Source organism: Tupaia chinensis, unplaced genomic scaffold (assembly GCF_000334495.1).
Source record: "Tupaia chinensis unplaced genomic scaffold, TupChi_1.0 Scaffold000117_2, whole genome shotgun sequence".
Taxonomy (NCBI): domain Eukaryota; kingdom Metazoa; phylum Chordata; class Mammalia; order Scandentia; family Tupaiidae; genus Tupaia; species Tupaia belangeri.
In genome coordinates, this window is record NW_006159583.1 from 2,690,529 (window position 1) to 2,713,636 (window position 23,108).

The following is a 23,108-nucleotide window of genomic DNA, read 5'->3' on the forward strand; positions in this document are numbered from 1 at the left end:
TTCTTCTGCATTATCCTCTAGGGATTTTGAGCACACATGCACAGGTTCCTGGTGTGATTTTTAAGCCACCAAGTCCGGAATTGGAACCATGATCAGCCATGTGGGAGGACCGTGCCTTAACCACCATGCCAAATTTTTGTGGCATAACTAATTTTTTTCCAAAGAATTATTCATTTAATTTTATTAGTTAGTATTCTTTTTCTTTTACTTTAAATAGAGATTTTTGTAATAGTGCATGTATACTCACTGGAGAGACAGAGAGAGAGAGAGAGACAAACAGAAAGCTAGAAATCCATCCCCCCACCTGGGAATGATGGCCACACCTCAATCCCTTTTCCTCCACTCTCCTCTTAGGACTTTGTGCATGCATACACATGCACTGGCATGAATTTTAAGCTGGAGGGTATGGGACCTGAACCACAGTCGACTATATGGGGATCTAGTGATGTGACCATTACACCATCTGTTGGCCCCATTATTGTTATTTCTTAAATTTGCTATAGGGCATGTACACTTGCCAGAGAGAGACAGAGAGAGAGAGAAAGTGGGAAAGCAAGCTTCCAGGTCCAAAACTTGAACTGTGGTTGGCCATGTGGGAGTCCAGTCCCTTAACCACCATTGCTGGCCACCATGATTAAATTTTTTAAATGATAATGACTAAATGAACATTGTGAATAATTTTATCTTTATGAAATCAGTTAAGGAGACTTTATTAATTTCCTCCACAGTAAATAACTTCAGACTTCTTTAAATAATTTTATATTAAAATTAGATTGTACTTTTATTTTGCATCTCAACTTTAATATATCATTTTGAATATTTTAGAATATAACTTTCTAAAAACACATATAAACAAATTTTAATTTATAGTGGTTAAGGAAGCAGATCCCACAGGATTGACTGTGTGGTTTGAGTCCTGGATCTAGCAGCTTGAAAATCACACTGGGCATAGGCGCATGCATGCCCAAAATCCTGAGAGAAGAATTGGGGAGAAAGGATTAAGGCATGCCACTCTCCTTTTGGGGACTTTTCTTACATTCCTTCTTTCTCTCTCTCTTTCCAGCTAGCACATGCCCCCATTACAAAAGCTAAAAATCAAAAATAAATAAACAAACAAACAATAACCCAATTGATGTATTTAATGAAAATACAGCCAAATTAGGTTCACTTTGAATATAAATGCTTTTTATTTTGTGTGTGTGTTTGTGTGCATGTGTGTGTATGTGGTTTTCTTAGACAGGATCTTGCTACATCAAGATTCTATTGCCTAGGCCTCTTAGGTAATTGGGGCTATAGGCACCTGCCACCATGCCTGCTTTTTGTACCCAATTGATGTATTTAATGAAAATACAGCCAAATTAGGTTCACTTTGAATATAAATGCTTTTTATTTTGTGTGTGTGTTTGTGTGCATGTGTGTGTATGTGGTTTTCTTAGACAGGATCTTGCTACATCAAGATTCTATTGCCTAGGCCTCTTAGGTAATTGGGGCTATAGGCACCTGCCACCATGCCTGCTTTTTGTAAAATTATTTAATTTAATTTATTATTATTATTATTATTATTTAATTTGCCACAGGGCACATGCTTTCACTAGAGAGAAACAGAGATAGAGAGAGGGAAAGTGAGAAAGCAAACCTCTAGCTCTGGGACTGGACCTGAAGTTGACAATGTGGGAGTCTAGCACCTTAACCACCACGCCACCTACTGGCCCCACACCTGGGCAGGGGAGTGAGTCTGGGCCTCCCATGTGGCCCCAGGCTGAAGAGCAGCAACATCCAGCACGTGCTAGTGCATCTGGGCCCTGTATTTTAATTTTCAGTCCTTTACTGAGAATGAGTTTAAGCTGAGAAATGGAACATACAAAAGTAGAGCTCAGAGGAAAAACATGCAGAGCTGTGTAAGGAAACAGAAAGTGTTCAGAGGCAGGCTCCTTAAATTTTTAAAAACTAGAAGTGACAAAAGTGAGATTTATGTTGAGCATGACCCATATAAAATTTGTTAACAGGACATTATGAATGCTTTAGTGAAGATTTAATTACAGACCAAAAAATTAAAATGAACAAAAATTATTTTGATCCAATCTACAATTTAAACAAGTCAAATAAAATTTCTGCAACTTTATATAAATGAAGATTTAATGAAGACAATTACTGGAAAAGATAGTGAAAATCACTACATAAGTAATAGACCTTCATACAATTAAAGTGAAATATGTCATAAAATTTTCTATAATTATGCTTAAATTCTGTAAAATATTTCCTTTCCAGATAGATATATTATGAATATTATTAGCAATGTTAGTTGCTATTCCTCAGCTAAGCAGAGTCTCCAAATGCAAATTAATTAAAAGTAGTCGAAGAACTACAGTAAGCCGATTTGGCCTTAGTGTTAATAGAGCATGAATTGGGCCAGCCTGTGACCTGGTGGGTACCTGAGTTGGATCCCACACGGCCAACTGTGTGGTTCAAGTCTCAAACCCAGGTAGCTTTGGGAAACATGCTAGGAGTGTGCATGCATGCCCCAAACCTAGAAAGCAGGGGAAATGGGGAAGGGTTTGTGGCATGACCATTTTCCATCGGGGATGCTTTCTCAATTTCTCTCTCTCGCTTTCACTCTCAGGCAAGCACAGACACCCTCTGGCAAAATAAAGCATGCACACACACACATACATACACACAGACAAGTCATGTGAAAAATACATTTTTTTCTTTATTTATGAGAGTACGCACACACATATGAGAGTGAGGAGCACCCTCCACATGGTCTGGTCACAATACAATCCCTTCACATGTTCAGCGGACCAGGCTGGGTTGTCACCATCTGGAATCTGACTTCTCTTGAGCAGTGCATTACCACCGTGCCACAGAGTTGATCCCCAAATCCTAACTTCGATATACATAGTATTTTTTTTTTCTGAAATGAAGATAAGAGATAAACTGTGTGCAATAATAATATGATTTATGAATAATGGAATACTATCGTTTTATGACTTACTCAGTCATCACCAGCCTAGTCAACAAATTACTCAAATTTGTGCAACAATAATAAAATCTTATTTTCTAGAAATTTTGTTCTCACAGCCAGAAGGTGACATGGTAAATAAGGTGTTGGACTCCCACATGGCTGACTTTGGTTCAAGTCCTGGACCTGGTGGCTTTCTTTCTCACTTTCCCTCTCTCTCACTCTCTCTGTATCTCTCTCTGGTGAATGCTCATGCTCTGTAGCAAATTGGAAAACAATGAATAAAATTAAGTAAATAGTTATTTTAAAAATTTTAAAAATAAAAGACATCTTGTTCTCTTTCAATTATATAAAAGCCATGTTTTATGTACTTAAATCTTTTAATGTTATCAAGGTATTTTTATGAACATGGGGGATAGAACCTTATTTAATATTTGATAGCTTGATTGTAATATTTAAATTTTTATTTATTAGATGGTAAAGAGGCCTCTAACTGTGCAGTAGTTAGAAATAGACTAAAAGCTAGTCAACGGTTGTTAAATCAGAACCCTTAACTATGTGTGGACTTATTAACTTAACCAGGGGATTCTGTAGAGCTACCTGAAAATCATCCTGTCTCTCACTGGGATCATCTGGGAAGCAGCAATGCAAGCAAATTAACCTGAAGAGATTTAGCCAGAGTGAAATACAAGAAGACCATGTAGAAGAAGGATGATCTATAAATCACAGGCCCACATCAGAATTGTCTTTGCGGGGACCAGCAGTTGTTGTAATGACTATGTTGCTGGACTCCCATGTAGTCAACCACGGTTTGAGTCCCAGACCTGGTGGCTTAAACTCACGCTGGGACATGTGTGTGTGCGTGCCCAAGATCCCGAGAGGAGAATGGAGGAGAAGGGATTGTGGTGTAGCCATCCTCCCTGGGGGGGTGATTTCTCACTTTCTGAATCGTGGTCAAGTTGGTTTTAGACTATACGCAATCTGGTATGGTAATGAATTGCTTGTTTATTTTTTATTATTGGCCCTTATAAAATATTATGTTTCTGGTGTGTGCGTAAGCAATGGCAATAAATACAATAGCTATGACTTCTTATTGTAGCTTCTCACTTAAAAAAAATGCTACAACCTCATCAGATTTGTAAAGGTTATAGAATAAACACATATAATGGTAAAAGAAACATTGACAGCTGTCAGAGATGATAACCTAGACTCCTTTTACAAAAAAAAAAGTGCTATAAATGTGTGCTCACTGGAGAGAGACAGAGAAGGAGAGAAAGAGGAAAAGTGAGAAAGCACCCTTTGGGGTGATGACCATGCTTCAATCCCTTGTGTTCCATTTTCTTCTTGGGATTGTAGGCACACATGCACACATGTCCAATGTGATAATGTGATTTTCTTTTTTTCTTTTCTTTTTTTTTTTTTTTTTGGAGAGCTTTTTGCTATAGGGCGTGCTATAGGGCGCTCGCCAGACAGACAGAGAGAGACATAGAGACAGAAAGCAAGAAATCACCCCCCAGGGGGGATGGTCATGCCTCAATCCCTTCTCCTCCATTCTCCTCTCAGGATCTTGGGCATGCATGCATACGTGCCCGGCGTGAGTTTTAAGCCACCGGGTCCAGGACATGAACAGCAGTCGACTACGTGGGAGTCCAGCGACATAGCCATTACGCTAACTGCTGGTTCCCTCCAATGTGATTTTCAAGCTGCTGGGTCTAGGACAGACCACACAGTTAGCCATGTGAAATCCAGTTGCCTTAAACATCACACCACCTGGCTGACCCTAGACTCCTTTTATAAAGCATTCCCTTAAAGCTATACATCACTAGCATTAGTACAATCTCATTCCTTTTTAATTCCTCTCCCTGTTATTTGTACTTCCCTCTTCTCTATTTTTTTATTGTCCTCCTTCTAAGTGTTTACCAAGTTGTCCTTTTAAGTAATGCTTCTAATAAAAAATCAATTAATTAATCATATATTTTTTTACATCTTGGGACATATTAAGCCTTAAAAAGATATGGTTGTTATGATATAAACATTCCTGTTTGGATTTATGACATGTTAGGGAAGAGAAAACTTCTAGCTTGGACATTTGAGAAAGTTTTTAGCATTAATAAACAATGTAATAATGTTCATTGGGACTTTTATTTTAACATGAAAACATAAGCGAGAAAAAGCAAATAGCAGGAACATTTAAGAGAGTTAGTTTAGGTCAAACAGACCTCAATTTAATCTGAGTTCCCCTTTTACCAGTTATGGGACTCAAAACAATTAGCTTAACTTTCCTGAGTCTGAATTTCCTCATCTGAATGTAATAGTAGTTCCTATTTCAGAGAAATTGAGCATTTAGGAAAATAATCTGGGCAAAGTGCTTGGAAGTATGTGGGCCGCACAGACAACCTGATGTACATTATCACTGATCCCACTGTTTTACTATCTTTAAACTACCTCTGACCTTCTTCTATAACAAAGTAATACATGTCCGCAGTAGAAAATATAGATTATAAAAAAGAATAAAATAGAGCCAACTAGTGGTGTGATGGTTAAGGTGAGTGGGTCCCACAAGCCCAAATGAGCAGTATGCATCCCAGACCAGGTGGTTTAACATGCAGGACACTTGTGCATGTGTGCCCAAAATCCCAAGAGGAGAATGGAGGAGAAGGGATTGTGGCAAAGTCCCACTGCGGGGGGGCTTTCTCACCTTCCCTCTCTCTCTCTGTCTGTCAAGTACACGCACCCTATAGCAAATTTTTAAAAAAAGTCTTCTTTTCTTGCTTCTATCATTTCCTTCTACATTAAAGGCTTTTTTTTTTTAATAGACCACAGATTAGTTTATTTGAACAATGGTGGTAAGTACTACAGAGAAAAACAGCAAGGGAGGGGGTAGGAGAGTTTGTAATTAAGTAAGATGGTCAGGGAAGACGTCACAAAATGGTGACTTTTGAGCATCACATGGAGGATATGAGGGCATGAAGCAGGTGGATGTATGGCAGAATGGTATTTCAGGTAGGGAAACAGTTAGGGATGTGTTGTGGGTGGAACAGAGTGAGCAAGGATGACAGTGATAGGAGTGGGGTCAGAAACATAAGCCATATTGTGTGGGACATAGGCTGCTGTAAAATCAACTTTTACGCCGAATGAGAAGGGAAACCATTGGAAGTTTTTGAGCGGAGCCAAATGACTTGGCTTCCATTTAAAAACACTTTCTGAGCTATGCTGAGAAAAGATATTTGGAAGATGGAGGTTCCAGCCAAAAGGCCATTAATGGCTTCTTATGAGTCTTGTCCAAAATTATTTAGGGACCAGTATACCTGGAGTCCTTTCTGAAACTTTGCACAGAGAGATTAGACCTTACCCTGTGTCTTGCACTTTTGTCACTTAAAAATTTATCTTGAATGTTGCTCTCTATGCGGTTCGCATCCCGGACCCAGTGGCTTAAACTCACGCTGGGCGCATGTGCGTGTGTGCCCAAGATCCCGAGAGGAGAATGGAGGAGAAGGGATTGCAGCGTGACCATCCCCCCTGGGGGGTGATTTCTCACTTTCTGTCTCTATGTCTCTCTCTGTCTGTCTGGCGCGCACACGTGCTCTATAAGCGAAAAAAAAACTCTCAAAAAAAAAAAAAAAGAATAAGGATGTTTTTCCATTTGTTCAAGTCTGCTTTTATATCTTTTGGGAGTGTTTATAGTTTTGTTCATATACGTTTTGAACATTTATTGTTAAATTTATTTCTAAGTACTTGAACTTCTTTGTTGCAAATATAAAGGGATTTTCTCTACCATTATGTTCTTTGGCTAATGATCATTTGTGTAAATAATTGCTATTGCTTTCTACATGTTACTTTTATAGCCTGCTACTTAATAAGTTCTTTCATTGTTGGAGTTTTGCCATTAGTTTTCTAAGATTTTCCAGGTACATGTTCATAATGTTTACATATAGAGATATTTACATTTCTTCCTTTCTCAATTCCTATGCCTCTAGTTTATTTCTTTGGTCTAATTACCTTGGTTGACATTGCCAGTAGTGATAATAATTGTGGAAATGATGACCAATATTCCTTTGTATTTCAGGGTTTTCTCCTTAAGTAAAATACTGTCTTTAAGACTAAGGAATATATATATTTTATCATGTGAAGAAAGTAATTATCAATTTCTATTTTCTTTAGTCTTTTTAGCAGGAAAGGATATTGATTTTTTTTCATAGAGTTTTTTCCCAGCATCTGTGGATATAATCATAGTATTTTTCTCCTTAAAAATTTTAACATGTTGGGGACCAGCAGTTGGTGTGATGACTATGTCACTGGACTCCCATGTAGTAGACTGCAGTTCGAGTCTTGGACTTGGTGGCTTACACATGCCAGGTGTGTGTGCGTGCATGCCTAAGAATGGAGGAGAAGGGAATTGCAGTGTGGCCATCCTTCCTGGGGGATGATTTCTGATTTTCTGTCTGTCTCTCTCTGTCTTCCTGTTAAGCGCATGCACCCCATAGCAAAAAACCTCTCCAAATAAATAAATAAATAAACAATAATTAGCATGTCATATTATACTAATTACTTTTCTATTTCTGGAATAATTTTGCATTCTTAAGATAAATTCTACTAGGTCATGCAGAGTTGGATTCTTTTTGCTAATACTTAGAACTTTTCCATCTATATTTATAAGTAATATTTGGGTGCAATTTTCTCTTTTTGTACTGTCTACATCAGAGCCAATTGTTAGTGTTACACTTGCTTCATAAAAAATGAGGATATTTTTTCTTTATATTCAATACTCTGTGCTATATTAAAATGGAACATGGGAACTATTTGATCTCTCAAGGTTTAGTAGTGATGTTTTAGTCTCCCTAGCACAGAAAGGGAACAGTTATGTTATTTTCTTCTAGGGAGCTATATCAATTGGGCTGATGGGCCTGGAAGTGCTTTACAAACAACACAGCACTATTCACGTGTTTGTTATAGTAAAGCTAAGAACACAGTACGGTGCCAAGTGGGTAATTAAGTCTGCCTCACTTGGGAGATAGAACCTAAGAAATTTTCATAGAAATTGGCGTGGGGAGTAGTTAGCAGGTGGTGTAGTGGTGAAGGGTGCTGAACTCCCACATGGCTGACAGTGGTTTGGGTCCCAGACCTAGTTGCTCTCTTTCTCTCACTTTGTTCCCTCTCTGGTCAAAATAAAATAAATAAATAAATAAATAAATAAAGGCAAATAAAATAATTCTTTAAAAAAAAAAGAAATTGGGGTCAGCAAATGGTGTGGTGGTTAAGGACACTGAAATCCCACATGGCCAGCTGTGGTTTGAGTCCCAGACCTGGTGGCTTGCTTTCTCACTGTCCATCTCTCTCTCTCTCTTTCTCTCACTTTGTCCCTTTCTGATCAAATTTAAATAAATAAATTAATACATACGGTTAAATAAAATAATTCTCTTTTTAAAAAAAAAATAAAGAGAAGTTTTCATAGAAATTATCTTTTGGTTCAGTTTTGAATGAGGAGTAAGATTGTACTAGACCAAGAAGTATTCCAGGTAAAGGAAAGAGCATATGTAAAGACACTGAAGCTTATGATCACAAAATTTACCATATTCATATACTGATATATGGTTGATGCTTTGACATAATATATACATGTAGTACATATATAACATGTAAATATATATTTTTACATATATGTATATGTGTATATTTAGGTTTTTGTTATAGGGTGTGTGAGCTCAGTACAGAGAGATAGAGAGAGGGAAAGTGAGAAATCACCACTTTGGGGAGGATGTCCATGCTGCAATCCTTTCTCCCCCATTTCCCCCTTGGGATTTTGGGCACGCACGCCCATCATGATCCTTAAGCCACCAAATATGGAACTCAAACTGCAGTGGATCACGTGGGAATCCACCACACCACCAACTGGTCCCCACTTTGATATAATTTAGTTTCTTTAATTTTTCAAGGAAAGGAGGACAGGTGTTATCTCCATCTTGATTTCAGAGAAGGCAGTGACTTCACAAATAGGTAACAAAGCCCCAAACTGGCCCTGGCACAGAGTAGGTGATTGGTAAATATTTGGGGGAATTTTCTTCATTTTTCTTTTTTTGAGTTTGTTTCTTTCTTTCAAGAGGGGTGGGTTAAAGTCTCACCACACTGCAGTTTTACCGTCCAGGCTTCCAGCTAGCCATGAATCATGATTGTGCCTACAATACACCTGTCATGTTCACGTAAGTCCAGAATCTAACCCATAGCCTTTCTACATACCTCCAATGGACTTATTAATGTCTCTATTCTACATCCTTCAAGCTTCTCACTGGTTTCAGAAAAGCTGACACCCTCTTCTATCTAGTCACAATTTTCTTTGTGACTGTAAGACTCATTTGTGGGAAAAACATCAGTTAAGGACTATGAAAATTAGCTCACCAATCCAGATTACAAAGCCAAAACTTTGCACTATTTTTCCAGTCTTTTTTACTGTTAAACATAGAGCCACCAAAAGGAAAAATAAACATGTTAAATTTCTATATAGTTATCAAACCAGATTCAATTTGAATTTTTTAAGTGGTAAGAAAATAGCTGGGTCTTTAAACATCGTTATATTTCCTTCTTAAACAAATGCATCTTGTAAAACCGGAAATGTGTTTAAACCTGACTTACAAGTCCTAATACACTGGTCAGTAGAACATTTGTCCTTGCAGCATAAAAGAATCATGCAATAATGACTGAAGTTCAGAAAATAAATCTAACTTATTTTTGTCTTACACAGTGTGATATATAACCCATCTTATTTGTGTAATAATATTTTAGAGCTACATTTGGTACTAAAATTTCCAAAGATAAGAATCTTCAGTGAGTTTATAACCATAGTAAATCTTCAAAGTATGACAGATACCTACAAATTTACATTTTATTTTACTAGTTTGATCAGTTATTAACTTTAGGTTCACAAATAACATCAGAAGTACTCTTTAGAATAGGCTGCCTGCTACCTAGTTTTATGTTCTGCTGCCCAGTGGATATTTCCATTCAAAAGTCAATCCATTCCAAATCAATATGTTCAATACTTAAAACTAATCTTTCTTTTCCTGTTCCATTCTCAGCCACTCTGAGCCTCTTCTCAGGCAATTAGTATCATGAATTTGACGCAAATCACTTATCATTCCAGGTGTACATCTGTGTACCTGCATTTAATATCTGCATGCAAGTTAAAAATCTCCCTAAAGGGCTGGCTAGTGGTGTGGTGGTTAAGGAGCTGGATTCCTGCATGGCCAACTGTGGTTCGAGTCCTGGACCCAGTGTCTTGAAAATCATGCCAGATGTGTATGTGTGCATGCCCCCCCCTCAAAAAAAAATTAACAAGATAAATTTTTTTGAGAGGTTTTTGCTATAGGGCGCATATACTTGCCAGAAAGACAGAGAGATAGAAAGCGAGAAATCACCCCCAAGTGGGGATGGCCACACTGAAATCCCTTCTCTTCCATTCTCCTCTTGGGATCTTGGACATGCACACACATGTGCCCAGTTTAAGTTTTAGCCACCAGATCCAGGTCGACTACATGGGAGTCCAGCAACATAGCCATTACGCCAACTGCTGGTCCCAACAAAGATAATCTTAACATAGCCACTGAAAGAATTTGTAATTTCCATATAGAGCACTGTGAGAGATAAGAGTTTGTAATCTGAAAAAAAAATCTGTGGGTATGAATCATTGACCCAGTTACTGATAGGTAAAATTGTACATAACAATAGTTCTTTAGGAAGAGTCAGTAAAGAATACTTTGACTCACACATAGTGAGTTCCTGTAAGGCCAAGAAATAAGTCCTCAAAAAGACAAATATAAAACAAAATTAGAAAGAAATGTTTAAAAGTTAAGACATGGTAAAGTCACTGATTTGGTGATTTATAGGCTTTATGAAGTTCTTGACTTTAGTCTTTGTTTGAATTCATTCAAAGAAAGACTTGACTACTTGTGACACTTGAACTTTTCTTCTAATATCTAGGTTTATACAATAAGTAGTGGCTATAATAAATAAATAAATAAAAACCTGTAGAGACAACTGTCTATCAAATAATTGGTGGATTTGTATTAAAACCTGCTTGTGTGTAAAATTGTTGAATCTACGTTTAGTCCTGATAGTCAAATTTATTATAATTATGTGTGGACTTACACTTTTTTTTTTCTAGTTGTTTTGTGTTCTCTTCTGTTTATCTGTCTTTAGCTTTCTTGGTATAATAGGTCCTTCAGTATTTCCTGAATAGCTGGTTTTGTTTTAGTTAATTCTTTCAGAATTTGTTTATCCGGGAGTTATTTTATTTTTCTTTCTCATTTGAAGGATAATCTTGCTGGGCATCGTACTATTGGCCAATATTGCTTTTCTTTCAGCGTTTTAAATATGATTTCCCATTGTTTCCTTTTCTGCATTGTTTTAGTTGAGAGATCCAATGTTAGTCTAATGGAATAACCTTTGTAAGTAACTTCATGTTTCTCTCTTGTCATTTTTAGAATATTGTCTTTGTCTCTAATTTTTATGAATTTGGTTGTGATACACCTTGGAGAGGTTCTTCTTAATGTTATATCTATTTGGTATCCTTTGTATCTCCTGGATTTGGAAGTCCACTTGCCTCTCTAAATTTGGAAAATGTTCAGCTACTCTATTATGAAAGACGTTTTCTATCCCTTTACCTATCTTTTCACTGTCTGGAATACCTATCATGGAGATATTTGGCCATTTAATGGTGTTAAGAATTTCCTGAATATTGTCCTGATTTTTAACAATTATTATTATATTCTTTTAAGTTGTTTGATTGGAAGTTTTGTCTTCAGGGTCAGAAATTACTTTCTCTGCATGGTCTAATCTTCAACTGATATTTTAAAGGGAGGTTTTGATTTCCTGCAATATATTCCTTAACTCCAGAAGTTCTGTTTGATTCTTTTTCAGTGTGTCTATTTCTTTATGGAGTTCCTCCTTCATGTCATGGACAGATGTTCTCATCTCCTAGAATTGGTTGTCGGTTCTCTCTTGCATCTCATTGAATATTATTACAATAAATATTCTGAATTCTTTTTCTGATATTTCTGCGATATTTTGTGTGGTCTTTTGATGGAAAGGTATTTCCTGATTTTCTCCTATTTCTTCAGGCTTTGCTTTGATTTTTAATAATCTGGTGGTATATTCACTTCTTTCAACTTCTTTGGAGTATATTTCTGTAGCTGTGTGCTCCTGTACTTTATGATATATGTAAGCTCTGCACTAATTTCCCTACTCTACTGTGGGTGGGAGTGTGGAACCCACAGTAGGAGTTTAGGGTTTAGGTGTTAAGAGGAGGAGTTTCTCTCCTTTTACTGCTAAGAAAGTTATGGGGAAAGAATTTTTACAGTCTCCAATCTTCAGGTGTTTGGTTCTTGTATACCGCAAACCTAACTGCTCCCAATGTGGATGAAGGTTGCACTGACAGGTAGAATGTAGGTGGTAGACCACTTTGAATGGTGTGTTTGTACACCATGTGGGCTGGAGAGCTCCTCCTCTCCATAAAAGGCTAGATGGGGGTCCCTACTGATGAACTCAAGCAGAGTGGCTTGGCTTGGGCCTGCCTGTTGTTCCTGGATGCATGAGGGGCAGAATGGCATCAGCACATATGGGTCATGTGCTCTTACCTTGTATTTCTGGGATTTTTTGCAGGGTCTTCCTGTTGCTCATTTTTTTTCTGGGATAGCAGAAATCAGGTATTGGGTTTTGAAGGCTGAAGAACCTCTCCTCCCCATCAGCAGGCTGGTCAGAGGTTCCTACTGATGAGCTCAAGCCTACTGGCTTAACTTGGGTCTGCCTGTTGGTCCTTCTATCTCTAGGATTGCAGTGTCCATTTTGTTCCTGCTGTCTCTCTTATTCCTTTTAGATTTGTGGTTTCTTTTCTTCTTTATGTGTGTGTGTGTGTGTATGTGTGCATGGGTGCTTTCTGTTGGTTGATGGTAGTGCTTTCCAGTCAAGGTATGTGTTCGTCAGATCTGGAAAGACTGATTTCTTCTAAGGTCACTTTCCTTTCATATTTAGAGATTTAGTCCCTTTTAAGATAAATTTATACTAGCAATCTATTTGCTTCTTTTAAGATGATGTAAACACCAAGTTTTCTGTTTTGTGGCCAAATGCAGCCTCAGCAAGGCCAAATGCTCATTCGGTCATGAGGTATCTGGGGTGCAGAGAATTGAGGGAAAGTAGTCATTACCCAGATAGTGGTGCATAGCCTCTGCTTCAAGCTGGCAGGCATTATGGAAAGTCTATTTTTTTCTACATCAAGTCACCTATATTTTATCTCTAGTTGCTTTGGAGAATTTTATTATTATTATCATTATTTTTCTATTTCTGTTTGCTTTGTCCAGGTCTGAATTATTTCATTTATTTGGCTTAACATTTGTAAGCTTTTACTTATTTATTTTGTTCTTAGTTTTCTATAGGTGCATGTGCTCACAGAAAAGATAGAGGGGGAGGAGAGAGAATGTGAGAAAGTACCCCCCAAAGGGAATGACCACATTGTAATCCCTTTTCCTTCATTCTCCTCTCAGGATTTTAGACATACATGCACATGTACCCAGTGTGGGTTTTCAAGTAGCTGGGTCCAAGGCCAAACTGAGCAGTCAGCCACGTGGGATCCAGCCTCCTTAACCACCATGCCACCTGACTAGTCCTGCAAATCTTTCTAGTGTGGAACACATACTTATGTTCAGTTTCAGAAATGCTTCAGCCATTACATCATATATTCTTGCCTGCATTCTTATTTTATTTATTTATTTTCTTACATTTTCCCATAAGCATATACTTTATATATCAAAAATTTTTGCAGGGGCTGGCAGGTGGCACGGTAGTTGAAAGCGCTGGACTCCCACATGGCTGACCATGGTTCAAGTCTCGGACCTGGTGGCTTGCTTTCTCACTTCCTCTCTCTCTCTCTGTCTCTCTCTGATCAAACTGGAAAATAATAATGATAATAATAAATAAAGTTAAATAAAATAATTTTAAAAAAGTGTTTGCTCATACTCCATAGTTCTTGACAGTTAATAGATAAACAACTTTCAAAGTTTCAAAAAATGGAATTTTAGATTATTTCCTGCATTCTTACTTATAAGTTCTGATTACAAGGATTACACAATCAAGTCAATCAATTCAATTGATTGTGTGTGTATATGTATATATGTATATATTTATATATAAACATACATGTATCTACTGCTTTTCTATGATTACCAACTGTTCTCATTGCAAATTTCCCATTTTCCTATTTAAGAGAAAAATATGGAATATTTATATATTTATTTTTAAATTGTCACCTTATTTTTCTCTCAGCGGTTGAAATTTTTTCATATCTTGAATGTGGTATTTTCCATGGAGATCTATTTGCTCAGCTGTTTTCATGTAGAGGAGAGCTGTATGGTGTAGACATTTTTCCATGCAAGCTGTCCTCTGATCTGCGGTATATATTTTTCTTGCACTGTCTCTCTGTGTTGTGAAAGCCAGACCAGGTCTTTCATTGGAGACCCTCGAGAAGGTTCTTCTGTGCTGGGAAAGGGAGGGCTGGTGTTGGAGCAGGGAGAAGCAAAGAGATACCCGTTAGAGACTCCTTTCTCAGCAGGACACATCTGGAATACAATTACTTATTTATTTATTTAGATTTTTGCCATAAGGTGTGTGAACTCACTGGAGAGAAGCAGAGAGAGAGGAAAAGTAAGAAATCACCCCCTGGGTCACACTGTAATCTTCTCTTCCATTCCCCCCTTGGGAATTTGGGCATGCACTCACATGTGCCTGGTGTGTTTTTCACATTACTGTGTCCAGAACTCAAATTGTGAAGTTGGCCATGTGGAATCCAGTGCCTTAACCATCATGCTACCTGCTAGTCCCTCACTATTTCTGGAAAATGCAAAACCATTTACACACTTTAGGTCCTTGGGGAGATCTCAAATATTACTCAGGACTGGAGCCTGGGGTGAAGGGACATGAGGGGAGTTAGATTATCTCTTCCATAGGACTAGGCAGGAAGGCAGGTCAAGGCCATCAGGAGTCACTCTGGCTATCAATATTTAGGATGCTCCCACATTCTAGGTAAAATGAGCCTGTTGAAATGGGTGATGATTTTCCCTTTTGTGAGTGGAAGCTTCTGTGGTGGCAGAGATCTGCTATAGGCTTAGGCACAAAGCTTTGGCACAGGTCTTGGTAAGACCTGAAGGGGGCATTAAACCTTTTTTCTTTTTTTTTTCAATTTTTTAAATTTCATTTTTTATACATTCAATTACCTTTTTTTAGCTTACAAAGCTAATATTTCAATATATGAACATTTCTCCCTAGTCCAGTTGATTAAACTATAAAATATCTTCAACAAATAATATCACATTTCTTTGTCCCATTAATGCTTTACCTCCATATTTTTCTTCTAAATGTCCTTCCTCACACCCTGCTCTTCCACACACACTATATCTGGTATTTACACCCATTTATTGTGTTTGTATATCCTTTAGTCAATCAGTTTCAGTTATAGAGTGTGGACACTTGGTATATATTAAGTGAAGACATACAATGTCTCTCCTTCATAGCCTGACTTGCTTCACTCAGCAGTAAATCCTCCATAGTTTTACACTTTCTGTCAAAAGCCAGGATTTGTTTGTTTGTTTTGTTTGTTTGTTTGTTTTTTATGGCTGAATAGTATTCCATAGAGTATATGTGCCACAGTTTTTCAATCCATTCATCTGTTCAGGGGCATTTCGGTTGGTTCCATGTCTTAGAAATTGTGAATAGTGCCACAAAAAACACTGATGTGCAAGCACATCTCCAATGAAGAATTCTGTCCTTTGGGCTGATACAAAGGAGTGGGATTGCTGGATGATATGGTAGTTCTATTTGTAGATTTTTGAGGAATCTCCAAATTGTTCTTCACAGTGGCTGGACTAATTTACATTCCCACCAGCAGTGTAAGAGAGTTCCCTATCACCACACCCTTGCCAACACTTACCATTTTTTTTTTTTTTTTTTTTTAGTCTTAGTCATTCTGACTAAGGTGCATAAGGGGTTAGGTGGTATCTCATCGTTGTTTTGATCTGCATTTCCCTTACAATGAGGGATGTTGAGCATTTTTTCATATGCCTTTTGGCTATTCATATGTCATCTTTAGAGAGTGTTATTTTTCTTACTCATTCTTCCATCTTTTAATAGGGTTGATCATCTTTTTGCCAAACAGCTAGTTGAGTTCTTTGTGTATTCTGGTTACCAGTCCCTTATCTGATGCATAATTTACAAAAATATTTTCCCATTCTGAGGGCTGTTGATGATTACTGTGTTTTTTTGCCATACAGAAACTTTTAGTCTGATGTAATCACACTTGTCTATTTTGGAGATTATCGACTGTGTTTTGGGGTCTTATTTAAGAAGTCTTTCCCTGTTTCCCTACCCCAATGTCTCCCAGAGTTTCCCCAGTGTTTTCTAGGAGCAGTTTTATAGTTTGAGGTCTTAAATTTAGATCTTTGATCTACCTTGACTTAATTTTTTGTCAAAGGTGAGAGGTAGGAGTTCAGATTCATCTTTCTGCAGGCGGGAATCCAGTTTTTCCAGTCTCACTTGCTGAAGAGGTTTTCCTTTTCCCACTGGATTGACTGGTACCCTTTATCAAAAATCAGTTGACTGTATGTTTGGGAATTTATTTCTTTCAAAGGAATAATCTTACTCAAAGATCTGGCAGAGAAAGATGAGGAAATGGATGGAAAGCAGAGCAAAATAATTAATAAATAAATAAATAAATAAATAAATAAAGGCTCCACAGTGGAAAGATGATACAAGTAGGGGCAAGAACTCTACCTTGGTAATTTATACCTATCTATAAACAAATAGAGTCTCAGAGCACATGTACAATGACATGTTACAGTCATGCAGTGTTTAACATATTGGACCATACTTCAGTTATTTGAAAAACTTCAGTTTTTCAGTGGGTACAAAATAATAAGTTTTCTGCCTAATGCCAATCCTCATTTTAATAGTAGCTTAGTCATATGACAGCAGTTTCCTAGAAAGAGATGCTTATAATTCAAATCCAGGTACACCCATTAGAAGAATTACTGACTACTTTAATTTTGCTAGTAAATGCAATTCAACTTCATAACTCCTGTAAAAATCTTAATATAATAAAACTAATTTTTAGTGACAAATACAAAACTGAAAATGTCAGAGAATAAAAAAGAAGCAAATTAAGAAAATATTATAAAATATCTCGGGAGAACACAAAAACTTGTAGATATTAGAGTTGGATTAAGTATACGTAGCCTTGGGACCAGCAGTTGGCATAATGGCTATGTCACTGGACTCTTATGTAGTCAACCACAGTTCGATTCCAGGACCCAGTGTCTTAAACTCACACCAGGTGCGTATGTGTGCGTGCCCAAGATCCCAAGAGGAGAATGGAGGAGAAGGGATTGCAGTGTGGTCATCCCCCCTGGGGGGGTCATTTCTTGCTTTTTTGTCTCTCTCTGTTTTTTCTGGCCCTATAGCAAAAATGTCTCAAAAAAAAATTATACTTAGCCTTTTTTTCTGGAAGTAATCAATTAAAACTTAATTCATTTCCAGAGTTGGAATGAGAAGTTACTGTTAAGTTTCCAAATCATTCAAGAGCCACTAGTGGAAGCCATTGTGACCATAAAAATGGTCACATTTTTGATAAGGGGTACCAGTCAATCCAGTGGGAAAAGAAAAACCTCTTCAGCTTAAGGGATCATTTTTATGGTCACGTGACAGTGTAGACACGACCTCATCCCATTCCACAGGGTCTTTTTCCTTGATTCCATTATCCCAACTAGCCACTGATTGGAATGCCCTACCATTTAGTGCTTCTCTTAGACAGTAGTCTTGGTGTTAGTTATCCAGAGGGATAAGCAGGAGGCTAACAAAGAAAAGGGGAAGAGCAATGAGCTTGCAAATTGCTGTGACTGTTTTTTTAGTTTGCTATTGGGCTTGTGTGCTCACTGGAGAGAAAGACAATATTTTTATTTGAGAGAAAATAATGAAACCAACACATTTTGTATTTGCATTTTGGGCAGTTACAATATTTTTATTTGAGAGAAAACAATGATACCAACACATTTTGCATTTTGGGCAGTCTTTATGCACCATGTCCTGGATGGCTCTCTCTGGGTTTCCTATGCACACTTTTCTTTAAGTGTCCTGCATTCCAACAAACTGGACTGAGCTTTGTATCTGTTCCCACCTGGGTTTTGGCCCATTTTATGATCCTCTGGAGAATGGATTGTAGTGCCTGCTGGACAGTGGCGTTTCCTATGCTGTTTCGAGATTGCTCAAGTGCTTGTCGTCCTTGGCACCAGTGGTCTGAATCTGATTGGCTTGGAACAAACAGGATTTTTTCTTTTTTTCTTTTTATTTTTTGGCTATGTAGAGAGAAGATATGGAACAGAGATGAGCCCTGGCAGTGGATAGCACTCAGGTAAAGAGCCAGAACTTTAATGAGGGGATGCAGAAGTGTGCTTTTTTAATTTTTTAATTTTATTTTTATTTTTTGCAATGCTATCCTCCCTCTGTATCCAATAATAACCTTAGGCAAAATATATTTTGCTCACAAATGCTTTGGGAGTTGAAAATGTTCTTGCTGAGTCCCCTCTCAACATGAGTATGGGAATGTACAGTGTGTCCAATTACACATTTTATTCTTTTGCTACTTGGCAAGTTCTTTCTCCAAGGGCAATTTGTGCATGTCTTTTCCTTATGACATTAAAGATTTTGATTAGCTGGATTACAACGATCAATCCCTTCCCACATGTGCCAGTGTTTGACACTTCCCCAGAGTCTTTCAATGTCCAACTAATTTGATGGGTTATAGCCAACTGCTTTAAAGTAAGGAACAATTAATTTTATTTCTCCTTATTTAACAAATTCTTATTGTGCACCTAAAGTGCCTGAGATGTTTCAGAACACTGTTGTACAAGCTGGTTATATAACAGTGAGCAAAACTATATTCCCACTTGAATAGATTGAAATCTCTCCTTTGATGACATAGCATCTGCCTAGTAACAGCTCATTAGAGATACAAGAACTACTTGAGCATCCCTAATTCAAAATCTGAAATGCTCCAAAATCTGAAAATTTTGAGGGCATTGATGTAATACCACCACAAGTAGAAAATTCACACCTGGCCTCATGTCATGGTTCATAGTCAGAATGTTGTAATACAAAAATAGTGTATTGTAAAAAAATACACAAAATACAAAAAAATGTACACAAAGTGTGCATGAGGGCAAGCTGGTGGTGTGGTGGCTAAGGTACATAATTTCGCATGGCCAACTATGTGGTTCGAGGCACAGACACAATGATAAGTTTATAAAGCAACAAATTTAGGAAAGACTTTTATATTTCCTTGGGAGGTTTGTCTTAGACAAAATTCTCTATCTCATATTACATAAGTTCTCACTTTTATGGGCTAATATCTATAGCTTAAACTACACTAACGAGCTTTAGAATTTATCAGTTCAGCTCCTAAGGTAAATGTATTGAACAAGAATCCACAAAATTTTATATAAGAGTCTATCCTTAGACTGCAAATGTGACAATAGTCCTTATATGTATTTTGGGATCATTGTCAAGAAAAGTAAAGACATTATTCAGTATTTGGGGTATAAATATTTTAAGTAAAAAATTTTAAAGGTGTATAAAAATATTGTAAAATATAATAACACAATGGTATAATAACTAAAAGCATATTTATGAAAACTGACATAAAAGTCTTTTTTAAAATTCACGATAGGCTGCTTTTGTGTCTGCAGGTGTGCGCCACTGTGGTGCTCAGGAACAGCCCGTGGAAGAATCATATGAAGTGGTGGTGACTAAGGACGTACAGCAGGAGTGGACATGTTTGGATTTCCAACAGCTACCCTGCTAGACTGTCATGGAAGATATGCCCAGAATGCAGCATTTTTCAGTGAATGTGATGACAGAAGCCCACCACATATATGATCATTCTGAGGCCACAGGATCTTCAAGCTGGGATTTCCAGAATTCTTTCAGAAGAGAGAAGCTGGAACAAAAATCCCCAGATTCTAAGACACTACAGGAAGATTCACCTGAAGTAGACAGAAGGTCTATGAATGCCAAGAATGTGGAAAATCTTTCTGGCAAAAAGGTAGTCTAACATTACATGAAAGAATCCACACTGATCAAAAACCTTTTGAGTGCACCCACTGTGGAAAAAGCTTCAGGGCCAAAGGCAATCTTGTCACACATCAGTGAATACACACAGGAGAGAAGCCCTGTCAGTGCAAGGAGTGTGGGAAAAGCTTTAGTCTGGCCGTCCGTGAGAGACTCCACACTGGACAGAAACCCTACGAGTGGGCTTTTTGTCAGAGGAGCTTCAGGAATCAAAGTAACCTTGCTGTTCACAGAAGAGTTCACAGTGGCAAGAAGCCCTATAGATGTGATCAGTGTGGAATGCCTTCAGTCAGAAAGGAAGCCAGTGTATGGCCAGTGTGGAAAAAGCTTCATCCAGAGAGGGAGTCTGGCTGTGCACCAATGAAGCTGCTCACAAAGGCTTACCCTTTGACCACTCTTCAAAGGAAGTTCATTTTATGGGACCAGCAGTTAGTGTAATGGCTATGTCGCTGGACTCCCACGTAGTAGACCATGGCTTGACCCAGTGGCTTATACTCCCATGCCCAAGATTCCAAGAGGAGAATGGAGGAGAAGGGATTGTGGTGTGGCCATCTCCCCTGGGGGGTGATTTCTCGCTTTCTGTCTCTCTGTCTCTCTCTGTCTGGCGAGTGCACACGCCCTATAGCAAAAACCTCTCCAAAAAAAAGAAAAAAAAATGAGGTTCATTTTATGAATTAAGAATATGAAGCTACCTGAGATCAAGCAAACTATCTGATTCTATGGAATTAATGGAGAATCTTTTGAGAAAGACCTTTACCAGGTAGGGCAAACTGACTTCTCCTTTCCCCCAAATGAGTATGAAAAATAAATGTCTTGTTTATTATTAAAAAAAAATATTGCTATAGGTTGTGTGTGCTCACTGGGAAGAGAGAGAGAGAATAAGAAGGAACCCCCTCAGGTAGGATGACTACACCTCAATCTCTTATCCTTCATTTTCCTCTTGAGACTTTGGACATGTGTATGCATATACACATGTGACCCTGGTGTGTTTTTCAAGCCACTAGGTTCAGGACTCAAACCATACAGTCAGTCATGTGAGATCCAGCAGCTTAAACTATCACACTACCTGGCTGGTCCCAAAGTATTATGTTTTTTAGAAATATAAAGTCATTAGTCTTGAAAATATGTATTAGAATACCAGGTAAGTTTCTACCAATTTAGGATTCTATGTGGGACACTGGAAAAGTAAGTTAAATGGGCATAACACTTGGCCTTTGAGATTTTATGTACAATTTAAGGCGAAACCACTGAAGTGAATAGTTAGTTGATATATTTGATGTACAATATTTTTTTGTGCTAAAATAATTGTATTTTTAATGTTTGTGTGTCAAGAGGAGTCATCAAATAGATAATGATAATCATTTTAATGAGTAGAAGAGAAAAACCACCGATAATTTTTGTGATCAGGGGAAAAAAATAGAGATTAACACAATAGTAATTACCTGAGCAGATGGATTTCTAATCCTAGAAACAAACATGCTAATTAAGCTACACTACAGAATGACAAGATATTAAGGTCTTTAGAGTCTGGAGAGATTGTTATTCTAATTTACTAGTGGAACTTAATTCCCATTATATTAAAAAGTATTTAATCAACCAAATCTTTTTTAATTAACGAATTTATTTAGGCAGTTGTAATGTTTTTGTAAATTTTTTCCACAGGCATGGGTTTCATGGGGGCACATTTTTTCTTCAGTGTATTCATGGTTTGTTCGGTATCTGCATTTTGCATAGAGAAATGAGTTCTATTGCATCTATTACAGGACATGCCTGTGTGCTGTCAGTGTTTTTTATTATTTATTTAAATTAATTTTTTCGTTTTTAGGTTTTTGTCATAGGCAGCGTGTGCTCCCAGAAGAGAGACAGAGAGAAGGAAAGTAAAAAATCACTTCCTGGAGCAGGGGGCATGGCCACTTTGCAATTCATTCTCTTATATTCTCCTGGAATTTTGGACATGTACACACATGCCCCTGGTGCAATTTTCAAGTGTCCAGGTCTGGAACTTTAACTGCAGTTGGCCATGTGGGAGTTCAGTGTCTTAACCACCGTGCCACCAGCTGGCCCTGTCAACAGGATTTTAACCCAATGTCAGCACTTTCATAGCTACCCTATGTTGCTTTCTTTTAAAATGGAAACAGAATTCTTTGTTAGTAATTCGGTATCCAGTCTCTTGTTAGATCTAGGAGAGTTCTGATTTCTGTTCCTTCCACCATCAAAGATTTCAAAAGTAATTAACAGGAAGACTGGGAATAAAGGACGGGAGGTGAAAGGTGTGTGGATAAGTCATGAAGGAAAGAAGGAAAGGAGACAATATTACTATTTTCCTGCCTACATATACATTATATGTTTAAGTTTTCTAAGCCAGTAACTGATCAATACAATGTAGTTTTTGGAAGGTCTTTTGGAATCCATAACATTAGCCTGACATTTCTTAGTGGGTGAATAAATGTCTTTATGGAAGAAATGGATTTTTAGGGGAAAAAAAATAGACTCACCTAAAAAGAGAATGCTAGGCGATGGTTTTACTTTCTAAAAATATTTATGTGGGTACGTATGGGGTATGCGTGACTTTCCTGTCCCCTTTCCTATGTTTATTTACATTTTACTCATAACAGAAGTGTGCACTTCATTTATATCAGGAGATATTTTAAATATTGAAGAGTGGTGAATATTTAATATAGTTATATAAATTTAAGTCACCTCAGCTTAAATCCAATTCAATAGCATTTATTGAATGACAATGATATATAAAAAAAAAACTTACGTATCATTTTTATAGAGCTATACAAACTTTAAAAAGATGCGGTTCCAGCCACTTAGACCCTTCCTCCTTGGTGTGGTTTATGTGTATGTGGGACTGGTGTTTCCTGGGAATTGTTAGAAATATAGACTCTTGGGCCAGCAAGTGACTTGGTGGTTAAGACCACTGGATACCATATGGTCAAGCCATGCATTTTTGGGTCCCAGAACCTGAAGCTTGAAAAACATGCTA

The 23,108-nt window shown here is 37.5% G+C and overlaps 1 pseudogene; it reads left to right on the forward strand.

The window, feature by feature from the left end:
• The first annotated feature begins 19,727 nt into the window (after nucleotides 1-19,727).
• Nucleotides 19,728-20,507, forward strand: LOC102467697 (zinc finger protein 32 pseudogene; annotated as a pseudogene).
• The last annotated feature ends 2,601 nt before the right edge of the window (nucleotides 20,508-23,108 follow it).